General features: G+C 43.8%; 1 long non-coding RNA gene across 1 annotated transcript; it reads left to right on the top strand.

Moving 5' to 3' along the window:
* The first annotated feature begins 529 nt into the window (after positions 1-529).
* LOC139630753 (uncharacterized) lies at positions 530-12,256 on the top strand. The gene is made up of 3 exons (XR_011693216.1): positions 530-688; positions 975-1,045; positions 12,144-12,256. It is a non-coding gene; the product is annotated as an uncharacterized lncRNA (long non-coding RNA).
* The last annotated feature ends 207 nt before the right edge of the window (positions 12,257-12,463 follow it).

Here is a 12,463-nt window from a genome sequence, read left to right as displayed (position 1 = left end):
AAGCTACTCTCAGCATCTCTCCACCTTGTGCAGGGGCTGCTGTGACGGATTCGAGTGTTCAAGAGGGCAAGCTCTTTCTGCATGGGAATGGTCCTGATGTGAGGTAGAGAGAGAGAGAGAGAGAGAGAGAGAGAGAGAGAATAAGGCAATGAGGCGATTATGGCCACTGTAGTTTGTGAGTGTTAACACAGACATCACAAGTTCCCAAAATGAGAGGGGCAGCGGGGTGCAGCAGGGCATTGAGCTGGAGAGAAAGAGAGGTTGCAGAAGAGAGGAGAAGAGGAGGAGAGGAAGAGAGGCGGCTGTGTTTGAAGAGAGCTGTTGAGATAAATCAGTATGTTTATGTTCTGGAGGAACAAAGTGTTCTGTTGGCAGAAGAGCACTCGATTGTCCGTTTCCCCTTGGACTGTTTTTACCGGACCCTTCTGTGTGTATGTGTGTGTTTTGGGACAGCGTCAAGGCCAGTTCTTGTGCCATTAAAGTCTAAGCATCTCAGTATTTAGGGGAGCTTCCCTTTGCGGACAGTAAGATGAGTACATGAACATTAAGACTGAGTGAGGGGGAAATAAAGCAGACATTAACATAAAGATTGCTGTGGCTAACGTCACGTGCAGACTGAATCCACCATGAATGACAAGGTCACTGACGGATTACACGTGAGACTGACAATGATGTAATTGTGATAGAGGTAAGTGTAGGTGTGTGTGTGTGCCAGAAATGTAGAAGAGTCAAAGCTTGTGGAATATATGTTGATATGATCAGAGAGTGAATATTTACCTTATGTTTATGGACAGTCTGGAAGAAATTGATGAGGTCCTCATGCTTGCTGCTGGTGTCAGATGTCTGCACATGTTATACTGCATAAAAACACTTTGCACAGTGTCCATGTCAATCAAAACTGATAAATACTGAAGCTTTTTAAAACTCTGATACCAGTGCCTTCACTAAACCTCAATACTTTTGTTTTGGTACAGACTGAAATGTGTCCTCAGTACCGACTATTCAAAAACTGACTCCTGAAAGCTGGAATTGAATCCTCACTCAGGTTTGTACTCTTTGTTTATTCAATGATTAGATCATTTCTGCTTAAAATGATAATTTTGCCTCTCTTAGACTCTTTTTATTTTGGCAACATTTTTTAAATGAATAAAGCAGATTTTTTTTTTATAGATTTGAGAACTCTGGAGCAAAGTATCAAAAAAACGTTTGTGTTGTAATGAAACTCAGCTATTTTATCATCACAAGTATTGAAAAAATGTAAACATATGAAGGGGAAGCAGGGGAAGTGTGATACAGAAAAAGAAACTGCATGCTTCCCGCAAGATGTGCTCTCTAACTTTACCTGCAACATTACAAGACATGTGTTAACGTATTGATTTATCCCTATTTCATCCTTACAAGCCTGTTTGAGTTCACAGTCAGCTCAGTGTCAACAAGGCACTTGTTACACCCAAATAAACTCTGACTCCTGTTGATAATACTCACCGACAGGTAAACAGTGGCAACAATGTGAGAACTGATGACAATACACAGAATATTGCAGTAATATAGACAGAAATTTTGAAGCAGGACAAGCAGAGCGGGGACTAGAAGTGGACAATATAAAAAGACGACAGGAGGACAGACAGAAGCTTTAGCTGATAGCAGAACTTGAGCGTATCTCCTCCTGACTCTAACATGTGTGACACCCCCAAGTGGAGCGGTGCTGCAGTAATGCATGATATCAAGCAAAGAGAGAGAGGAAGGAAACCGTCTGCACATATCTCTGCGATTCTCTGTCATCCCAGCATTTCCTCCCATCCATTGTCCTTACATATGGTTCGTCTATCAGTGTCCAAACTGCCCAGAGCAGAGAGAGAAAAGGGACGTGCGGGGTGGGGCGGAGGGGCTGAAGCGTTCTTGCGTACAAGAGAGAGGAGAGGATGATAGCCATTCTGGTTTTTATTATCTAGAATGTATCAACTTAATCACAGCTCCATTCTCCCCCAGTCCTCCCCTGGGCTCAGTGGGAGACACTGAAGGAAAATTGGAAAAGTATCACTGGGCTGGAGGTAGAGACGAGTGGAGATGGACAGAATGGGGGGTGGGGGGGTGGGGGCATACAAAGAGTAACTACAATAAAGAGAGGGGCAGAAAGACACAGAGGAGAGAGAGGAAGAGAGAGAGTGGGAGAGAGAGGGGGAAAAAGATAAACCTGTTAATTTTTCATGGCCAGCCGGTCGTAATCACAATGTTCGGTGCCCTTAGAGCCATTAAGAGTTGGCCAATTTGAGTGTGTGCGTTTGTATGTGTGTGTGAGGGAGGCGAGATGGATTGAGCTTCATTACCAAGACTAAAGGGACCCACACCCCCACACCCCCACCCCAGCCTCTTACACTCCCCTGTGTCCCTGCCTAACTACCCAAAGTTATAATAGTCACTATCATAAAGACATATTATCCTCTGATAGGAGACCGCACTGTCTTCAGGCTATAAAAACACTCAAACTTCATTTATTTGCCATATATGGCCACAGATAGAACTAATGAACTAACAGGAAAGTGTCAGAGCAATCAAAAAGAATCCCGGATAAAGTTTTTAAAAGTCGCCAATTTGAAAATTATTTGACCACTGGCGCAGAGTGTGTGTGAGAGAGCCAGAAGATATTGTCCTACAAAGATGACGAGATCTCTGCTTCAAAGTTGTTGCACTTAAACCTACCATTTACTCTTCCCCTCTTTTGCTAAATGGATGTTTTGGGTGTGAATAAACCTAAACCACAGAGCGCTTAAAGCAGTGTGTTTGTGTGTGCGTGCGTGTGTGTGTGTGAGATGAAAGATATGGCCTGTAGAGTAGTACAGTGTCAGTGACATAAAATACCTGGCACTGTATAAACAGCATTGTTCTTGAACATGAACTCAGTCCAGTACACACACACACACACAAACACCGAGCAGGTTAATAATGACCATAATCACCCATCTTCAACACGCACACACACACACAAACACAGTTTGGCAGCACATGGCCATGTAAGGGGAAAACCACTGTGTGTGTTTACACTAAAACACTGCTTGTCTGAGTGGCTTTAGAGCCCAGGCAGAGCGGGCAGCCTTTTTAACAAGCCTTTAAAAAAACAGGCAAACACACACACACACACACACACACACACACACACACGGCCCTTTTTCCCCTCTTCTTCTATTTCCTCTGTGAATTCTTCTCTGTGTTCTCTTATTTATCTGATCAGGTTGAAATTTGAGAGGAGCTGATCAGTATATTATCAGTATAAACTATCGCCTGTATGTTACACTAAAACTGTGTGTCCCAAAATAAAATAGTGCATGTGAACGAGCACGTGGAGTGTTTGTTATGTCAGTGACACTAAGCTGTGGCTGCTGTTGACTTTGGTCCCATCCTCTGCCTTTCTCTTTTATAGTGTGTGTCTTCATTACAATAAGCACTTGCCTCTGTTTCTTCCGCTGCGGGGGAGTGCATGTGTGTATATATTTGCATGCTTGTGTCTACGTGTGTCTACGCGTGTGTGTGAGTGTGTGTGTATCTGCAGGTCAGAAAGGCAGCATTTGTTCTGTGAAGGTCTATAAACATCTGCGATCCCTTTTAAGGGATTGTTTAGATTGACGGAACGGGAAAATAAACGTTCTCAAGGAGGCCGGCGCTCTTTACTGACAGAGAGATCTCCGCTACCAGCACAAAATGTGTGTGTTTGTGTGTGTGTGTGTGTGTGTGTTTGGGGGTGAGGAGGTGTGTGTTTGTGTGAGTTGAGCCTAAAATGACAGGTTCTTTTTTTGGGCGCTGTTTTGGTGATCAGAGGGCGCTTTCACGTGAACCCTCCGTGACCTCTCTTCTTCTTCTTCTTCTCTGCCTTCCTCCCGCCTAATCTAGCCTCTACCTCAGCACACTAAGACCCTCGGCAGCTCACACTTTTCTTCTTTTTTTTTTTCTTCCTAAAAGCATGGTTGTTGTTACTACCCCACCCCCACCAGCTCGCACCCACCATAATTCCCTCTCCTCACCAGCAGAAACTTCTCCCCGTCTCCTCTCTCTTTTTTTTTTTTTTTTCCTAACACTCCTCCTTAAGCCGAGGGGTTGTTGTGTCTGGGTTGCAAGCAACATGTGGCATATATCACAACCCGCTCTGCCTCTCTGTCTTTGCTCGCCCTCTCACTTGTTCACACATACACACACACAGAGATCTGGTAGGGGAGCGCTGGTCTCCTTGAGAACGTCCAGTGTGAGGAAGTGGGGTGTCCGTCCAGCCGTGATTTAGGTCAGAGGGAAGCAGGGATGGGAGGCTTCTCTGCTCTCTGTTTATTTGAAGCAGGAGCCATTACTGCTGTCTCTGGGCCGTATTTATACACAGACACAGAACAGACGCATGCTGATACAACCGGACTGTGCGTGCGTGCGTGCGTTTCTGTCTGTGCGTACTTTTGTGTGAGAGTAAGAAAGAAAGAGAGCATGCATATTATGTGACTCAGGGGGAAGATGTGTGTCTGTGTACAATGCACAGTAAAAATAAACTGCAGTGATTTGTGGTCTGGGCCTAATAGAGGAAGGGCCAGTGCTTTTACTGGGAACAGTGTAGAGCGGTGGGCCTCAGTGCGGCAACATTAGGAGTCTGCTGGGACTGCTGGCTTCAGTCCAGTCCAGTCCCAACATACTTGATTCACCTAATGAAAGACATCTAATCACCGAACTGGGGTAAAATAAGCAAGCAAGTCCATCTGCTGTGTGGAGCATGAGTTTAGGGTTTTCAACAGAGTAAATGAAAGTGTGTGTGTATATGTGTGTGTGTGTGCTCCAGGATTGTGTGCCAGCAGCCTGGTTGTGCAGAATCTGTGTGGTGTAAACTAGTCCCATGGCGTCTATTGCCTGTCTGCCATTACTGCAGGGTTGCCACAGCTTGTAAAAGCCTTGTTAACACAAAGACCTGCTCACATGTTAATTGGCTAATTGACTAATTAATTTTTGCATAAAAGCGTGCACGGGGAGAAAGGCTAGCTAATTGAAAGCGACTATAGGTTTAATTACGTGAAGAAAGAGTGAGGAGGACGGAGTGAAGGTGGGAGGCCGAGACATGTTGTTCTTTTTGTGTGTTCCCTACCTCACCTTCTTCAGTATCTCCTGATTTTACATCTTCACATCTTTGGCATAACATTTCTCTTGCAGTGGAAAAGCCAAGTTAGTCAGCAACCCAAAACTCTCTGTCTCTGTCTGTCTGATATGAGTGTTTCTGTGTGTGTGTGTGTGTGTGAGAGAGAGAGAGAGAGTGAGGGAGAGATACTGAGACAGATTGGGGCATTTGAGCATTTGACTGACAGTGATGCCAAATAAAAGATAAAAGCATCAAACAGAGGTGTCTCTTATTTTCATAAACATTTCTTTTGTCAGTCTCCTCTTTTGCTGAATGTTGCCGTGAAATAATGAAGGTATGAATGCCAAGCTGTTGGAGAGGCCACGTCATGCGACTAACCGTCTGCGGACGTCTGTTGCAGAGAGGCGTCCGTGTGATCATGCATTCACATCAACAGTAATCTAAGTCCAATTATTGAACAGTATGTAAAACTGACACACACACAACGGGACGGAGACAGAGGAATGTACCAGTGAACGAATGTCTGTTAATTCAATTCCTGCCCACCGCTCACTAAAACACCGCTACAAATTAAATCGGCCAGGGGAGCAGGCGCCTAACAAAGGAAATTAACAATGATGCTGCCTCTGTATTAGGGCATATGGATTCGCTGCATGTTTGCTGCGTGTGTGTAGCTGCAGCCTCACGCCTCTGTGCGCAGAGAGAGGGGGGAAAAAGGCCAGTTTTAATCAAGAAATCCATTCCACTTTTCTAACCCCTCTTCGCTTCTTCCTCCCCTCCCTCCATGGCAGGCTTGTGTGGAAACAGAAGTGCTAAATTACCCTGGAGCAGTCAGACAAAAACATCTTGTTGGGTTCTAAATTGCTTTGCATGCATGTTAATTGGACAGAAATCCCTGCAGTGTATTTGGGTTTGTGCGAGCATTTGTGTGTGACTTCAGGAGTGTGTGCATCTGTACTGTATCTGTGTATGTACAGTATGTGCGCGTGTGTATGTACAGTGTGTGTGTGTGTTGGACAGGACTGGTGAGAGATTTGGAGGTTATCTGTTTTTGTTGGTTAATTGTGAAGCTGATAGTATCGAGGGTCTGGGCCAATTCAAGTGGGCTTTCAGCCAAATTACCTCAGTAATCGCCTGTGTTCAAGTCCCTCGATGCTCTCACCAAGACAGAGCCTGGGAAGCCCTGGAGTTCAGTGGAGAGGGGCAGATCTGACCCCAGCTTTAGACAGCTTACACTGTAATTGAAATGATATTTTTTTTCCACACCATTATTGGATTGCTGACAAGATTTCACCCAAAATTCCATTTGTGGTCAATTTATCCTGTTTGTTTTTAATTAATGTGAGCAGCTAATGAACTCAGAGGGGATCTTAGCCAAATGATCAGAATTTCCTCCATGTTTCCCTGTTATCTTTGAAGCAGTAGGCCTTGGAATTAGAGCATGAAATTGTTTGAAAGTAGGAAAGGAATTCACTTGGATGGAGTGCAAAAACGCTGAAGCCAATACAAGCTAAAGGGACATTGAATTTGTAAATCTACTTTTCGTTCACTCATTGGCTCTGACTAAAGATTATTTGAACTGTAACTACTTTATTGAGGTGCAGACATGAAGAACTAATGAAATACACAATGTCATCAGAATTTGTTTCATATGTTGACTGAATTAATTACAAGCAGTGAATATTTTGTGGGTAAAGTCTCTATCTGTGTCTTGGTTCCTCTCTCGCTCGTTCTTCTGAGATAAACCATCCCACAGTGGTCCTCATCAAACTAGAAAGTATTCCACTCACTGAGATGGGTTTAGAAAATAAATGAATAGAACTTGAAAGACACCTTAAAGCTGTGTATTTTTTAATATAAAATTCAGAGAATCTGGCAGACAAAGACCTCAAATGATTCTCATCTTGGCTGTTGTTATTCATGTAAGAGTGACCATTTGTACATTTCAGATCTGACAGAGAAAAGGATCACGCATAACCTTGACAAATGGTCTTTCCGCTGTCCTCATGACACCACACACTATTTAATATTTTTCTTTTCATCTTCTCTCACTGTGTTTTAAGGCCCACAGTTACTGTACATTATGTGGTTATGAATAATGTCTGAATATATTGTAGCTGTCTTCACCTCAGGCGTTCATCTGTGACCTATTTACCTGGACAGTCCTTACAGCTCGTGTGTGTTCATGATTGTGACCATAAGACGGACAGCACGGGACACGAGGTAGTATCAGAAAGGTGATGCCCCTGTCACAACCTCCACTTAAACCACCTCTAGACAGGACTTAAAGAGTGAGAGTGCACAACATGGAATAAAAATCTGCACAGCAAGCTTTGGCCTATTGACGCCGCCGGGGGCTTGGCGGGAAACAGTAGGACTGAAAGCCCTCGCATAATCTTTTCAGGCGGAGAATAAGTTGTCGTCATCGTCTTCATAGTGTGCTATGCAGGACTTCAGGCCATGAATCCCCAGACAGTGACCTCATATCTCACACAACCCCCAAACACACACATGCATACAAACCCCTGTGTGAGAAGCTGTGAACATAAACATTTAACCCTGGAAAAATTCAATAATGGCAGATAAGAGACTGCTTGGTGTTTGTGTGTGTGTATGTGTGTGTTAGATAGAGAGTCATGCACCCACACACACCTCAGTTCTGATGACAAGAAAGACTACACTGTTTTTAAGCTGTCATTTAGTTTCTGCCATTTCACTTTACTGCTGAAGGTTGAAGGAATATTCTGCTGAACACACAAACAAAATGCGCAAAATAGGCAAACACACACACACACAGCGCGGTGACAAGCTGTGAACATAAACACTTAACCCTGGAAAGATTCAATGATGGCGGATAAAAGAGTGATTTGTGTTCTGCTGAGGGGAAAATGAGTAATCCTATCATTCAGCGTGACATGCAACACAACACGCCGCATCAGTCACAGACGCACACACACACACGACACTAAACACTGCCTATCAGGATGATAAAAGCATGCCTCATCCACACAATAAAGCGTTTGATTTTTCTATTTTCCGTGTCATTCATTTTCTCTTTATGCTGTTGTAAACCTGCTCCATTCTCTCTCCGTTTGTCTCTCTCTCTCTCTCTCTCTTTCCCCCGGCGGCATCGCTCCTGACACAACAGCACATATTTGTGTATTTATGTAAATATCTCAGCTAATCTCTATAAATATATTTATGAGATTTAATACCTTTGTACTGTAATACTGTGCATGCTGAGCATGGGGTTTTACACCCTCATGAAGACAAGTGAACACACATACCCTCATACAGACACACACATCTGCACACAGCTTGCATTGGGTGCATACCAATCCCTTGGTCTTTCTTTCTTCCTGCCGGGGCATTAATTCCTGCCCATATTTCCATCTGATTATAGTCCGGTTATACCCGCAACTAATTGAACATTAAATATAAAGAAAGTTAATGAAAATGTCCTTTATCCCCTCCAAACTAGGCCTGAGAACGCATCTATTAACGCAAATTAATCTGGCCCTGGTGCGTGTTGCAGGGAAGAAGATATATGCACAGTTTGCTGCTCTCCACTCCGACCCGAATTATGGTCCTTCTCTCTGAGCAGGACAGTTAAATAACAAAAGAAGCGTTGTTCTCCTCCTTCTGAGTATTCTCGTAAGCCATTCCCAGAGTTTCATATCTGGCTGAAAACAACGTGGCGTTGATGTCTTGGCTCTCAGCTGGGAAGTTTCTGTCCTGGGCTTCTCCTCTTACTCCTGCTGGCCCATATATGGACCACCAGCACCCTCAGAACTGCAGCACCAACACACAGTACAGACAATTACAAGTCCATAAACTTATCTTGACTGACGTGTCATTTAGACTTCACATGTTGAGTTGTGGCAGAAATCCTCTGTCACTCCACATCACATCAGAGGCGAAATAAAAATACATTCTGACAAGTTTGAATAAAACAATTTATTGGCAGCAGTAAGTATAAATCTGCTTTATATTGTCTTGTTTTCTAACGGGCTTGTTAGTTTTACTCGTTCTGTGCTTTTCCTTTCACTAGAGCTTCCTGTGCAAGTGGCAGAGCCAAAGACACCCACTGAGAGAGCGTCCACCAGACAGGCTGATGCACAAGGAAATAGGGGGAAACAATGAATGGATGGATGCTTTCATTCTGATGAAAGGAATAAACGCTAAGGCATTTATTTTGTCTATTATCCCACTAAAAAGCCCTCTCCATTCCTGCCCCCCCCCCCAGGCCCCTCACATTAGCATCTCTCCTGGACAGCGAGGGGTTAACTAACCCATTTAAGGGGAACCACAGAAAACAATACTTGGACCCCAAAAAGACAATGGCAGTGCCTCTCTCCTCCGTATTTGTAATTTAACATCAAAAGGCTCCTCTCCCAGCGACCTCTGAGAGCCAGCGCCTCTTTAATGAAGCGCCCCACCCCCCTTAATCACATTCAAATTGGTTAGTGTTCAGAAAATAGAAATATGTATTAGATAGCAATAAATTTTCATCATTGGCTAAGCCTGCTTCTTAATTGTCCTGTCCCAAGGCTTGGGAATTTCATTGTTCGTTAGGTGCTTAAGTCCCCCATCTCATTCAGTCTCTCTGACATTACTGCTGAGGGCTCTAATGCCCAACTAATTTGAATGGGGATTTACATGATAGAGCAGGGAGCATTAAAATGTGGAGGGAAGGGAAAAAAGGAAAAAAGGAAAAAGGGGGAAACGGCTTCTTTCACTTCAAAAGTCACTTTGTTCAAAGTCAAATGACAGTGTTTAAAGATGCTCTATCTTTCTCTCCTCAGGATTTTGGACAGCAGTGCCACGTTTAATGGTTCGTTATCTTAGCCCCTCTCTGTCTTCCTCTTTCTCCCTACCTCTTTTTCTCTTTCTGCCGCCAACCATACGCTTTTGTTTAGTGGCACCATACTGTTTCAGAATATACACTGTTTTTGAGTGACTTTGAATTGCAAAACACTTCTGTCATTCTCGATTATTTTTTTCCTCATATTTCTGTGTCTCTGCATGTCACTCAATAGTGTATCATCGGGGTTTAGGGGGCTTATTGAATAGAAATGAATGTCCATGCTTGTGCGCATACATGCACTTTGCAAGCGTGCACGTGTGTGTGCCTGTGCCTGTGTGTGTGAGTGTGTGTTCAGTGTGTTCGTAATATTAGGTTAGGCCTATTGCTATTACTTTCACTCCACTCTGCCATGTAACCCGTTCCGCCTGGTGTTTCTGGCTGGCGGCTGAGCTCTCTCTGAGAGAAAAAGAAAAATGCCTGGAATTGTTTTCTGTTTGTTCTGGAGGTATTTTGGATCAGAGGTAGATTGTGTGTGTGCCTGTGTGCATCTGTTTGTGTTTCTCAAAGTATGTCTATTTTGGATCAGTGTGAAATAGAAGCAGCAATGATAAAGAGAATCAGATGCTTTCTGATGTGCGCTGTTGGACTGTGTGTGTCTGGCAGTGCAGTCATATAAATGTCCATAAGGCAGATACAGGGCAAACAGTTGGCATGGGGAAATAGAAATTTGGCAGTGCATTGGCTTGTACAAGCATGTGTGCAATTGTCTTTGTGTATGGACACATATATACATATATCCATGAATGCTATGAATGAAGCATATGCATTTTTTTGGTGTTTTCATGTGATTCAGTACAATTAAAGTTTTATTCTCTTGCCCACCTGTTGTCAGGAAAGTTTCAAGGAGTTTCCACCACCTGATAGAAAACCTCTTGTAGCAACCAGCACAATGGTAAATGTACTGTAGGTGAGAAAGTCTGAATTATGAGACAAAGTTATAGCTTACTGTTTACCCCAGCTCTAATTGTTGTTTGCCTCATTTTAGCTTATAAACACTGACACTCTCCACCTCCAATTCCACATAATTAGTGTGTTTGGTTTGACCTGTGTGTCACTGGAGATGAGAGGAGGTTGCAGAGGGTCAGAACTAATGAGAGAGAGGGGTCGACCTTAGACGTAGAGTCAGCCAGGGCCAAGAAGGGCGTCGTCATACAAAACACACAGTACCACGCAGGCGAGGTCCAAAAATGGTGAGGAATAATAATTATTTCACTTTAATCACTTTCTGCACTGACAATGGGAGTGTGCTGGACTCTTCACATTTAGAAAGAAAAACATAAAAGTGTAGCCGAACCGAACTGAAATCAATTTTGGTGAGAGTCATTGTGGGACTTTGTGTCAGTGGGAAAAGTGTTTTCAATTTGATCCGGTCATTCCACGCTTTATGAGTACAGTATCCAAGCAACGTCTCTCAGCTGTAGTGTCCAGACTTTTTGCCTGGCTGTATGTGTTTTAATCTTCAGCTCGTTATCTAGCAATATCGAACTAAATGTCTGGAGACTAAAGATCAGAGACAGAGAATGAAGGGTTAACTCTGATAATCACCTGTATTGATCTGTGGGTGTTAGAGGAAAAACTGCTGGTTCCAGAGCAGCCGACCATGAATGGTTATTGATTCTATCATAAAGACCGCCTGTCTCCTGAGTCTATGGCTCTTTAGGTAATCACTGATGCCTGTTTTTTCCCCTCTGGCACTCCGACAAGTTCGTATTGTGCACCTGTTGTCCTCATCTGTGCACTTTTGGACCCCAAAGGACCTGCACCCTAAACCTGTGTCACTTTTGCTAACCTTTACTCAGCACTCTCACTCAGCCCCATCTCCTCTGGTATCTCAGCAGCTCATCCACTCTCTCTTCTTTCTCACAATTACCCATCTATGCATCCTCCAGAAACCGTCTTAGGCAAAGCCTCATTGTCCATAGATAGACAGACAAGCAAACAGACAGACAGGCGACAAACGAGGAAGTGCTCACTAATCAGGCTTATGATGCTAGTGGGCTAATAGAGCCATGTGCCCTGCTTAGGCCGCTGCTGTAAATGATTAGCCTGGCTCAGGCTGAGCCGTATTAGCTGGCCCGTCATCACTGATAGCTCCTGGCTCCCAACTTTATCACAGTGATAAAGTCCTACTAGAGCCTGCTTTAGAAACAATCAACCAATCTCTGGTTTTGTGTCTAGGTGGGAACGGCATCTCTATGCCGAGGCAAGACTGAGAACTGAAAGCGCGCGCTCTCCCACGATGCCTGCTTCTGATAACCAGGACAAGATGTATGAAGAACAGACGGGAGGTGAGAGAGGTTTCCTTGGACTCTGAAGCTGTTCGAAAACATCCCACAGACCAAATAATGAAAAAAAAAAAAAAAACGAATTACTGCCTCATTGTTGTATGCCTATGCCAACCACTCCAGTTGCAGTTTACATGCATGTTTGGAGTAATGGCCACAAATGCTAACTTGAAAACATATAATAGCTCTAGCCACAGCTGTCTATCAACAAGT

The sequence above is a fragment of the Trachinotus anak genome, unplaced genomic scaffold, assembly GCF_046630095.1.
Source record: "Trachinotus anak isolate AG129_WGS33_773 ecotype Australia unplaced genomic scaffold, CSIRO_AGI_Tana_v1 ptg000013l, whole genome shotgun sequence".
NCBI classification, from domain to species: domain Eukaryota; kingdom Metazoa; phylum Chordata; class Actinopteri; order Carangiformes; family Carangidae; genus Trachinotus; species Trachinotus anak.
The sequence above is the reverse complement of the archived record's forward strand: the minus strand, read 5'-3'. Positions and strand labels throughout refer to the sequence as shown.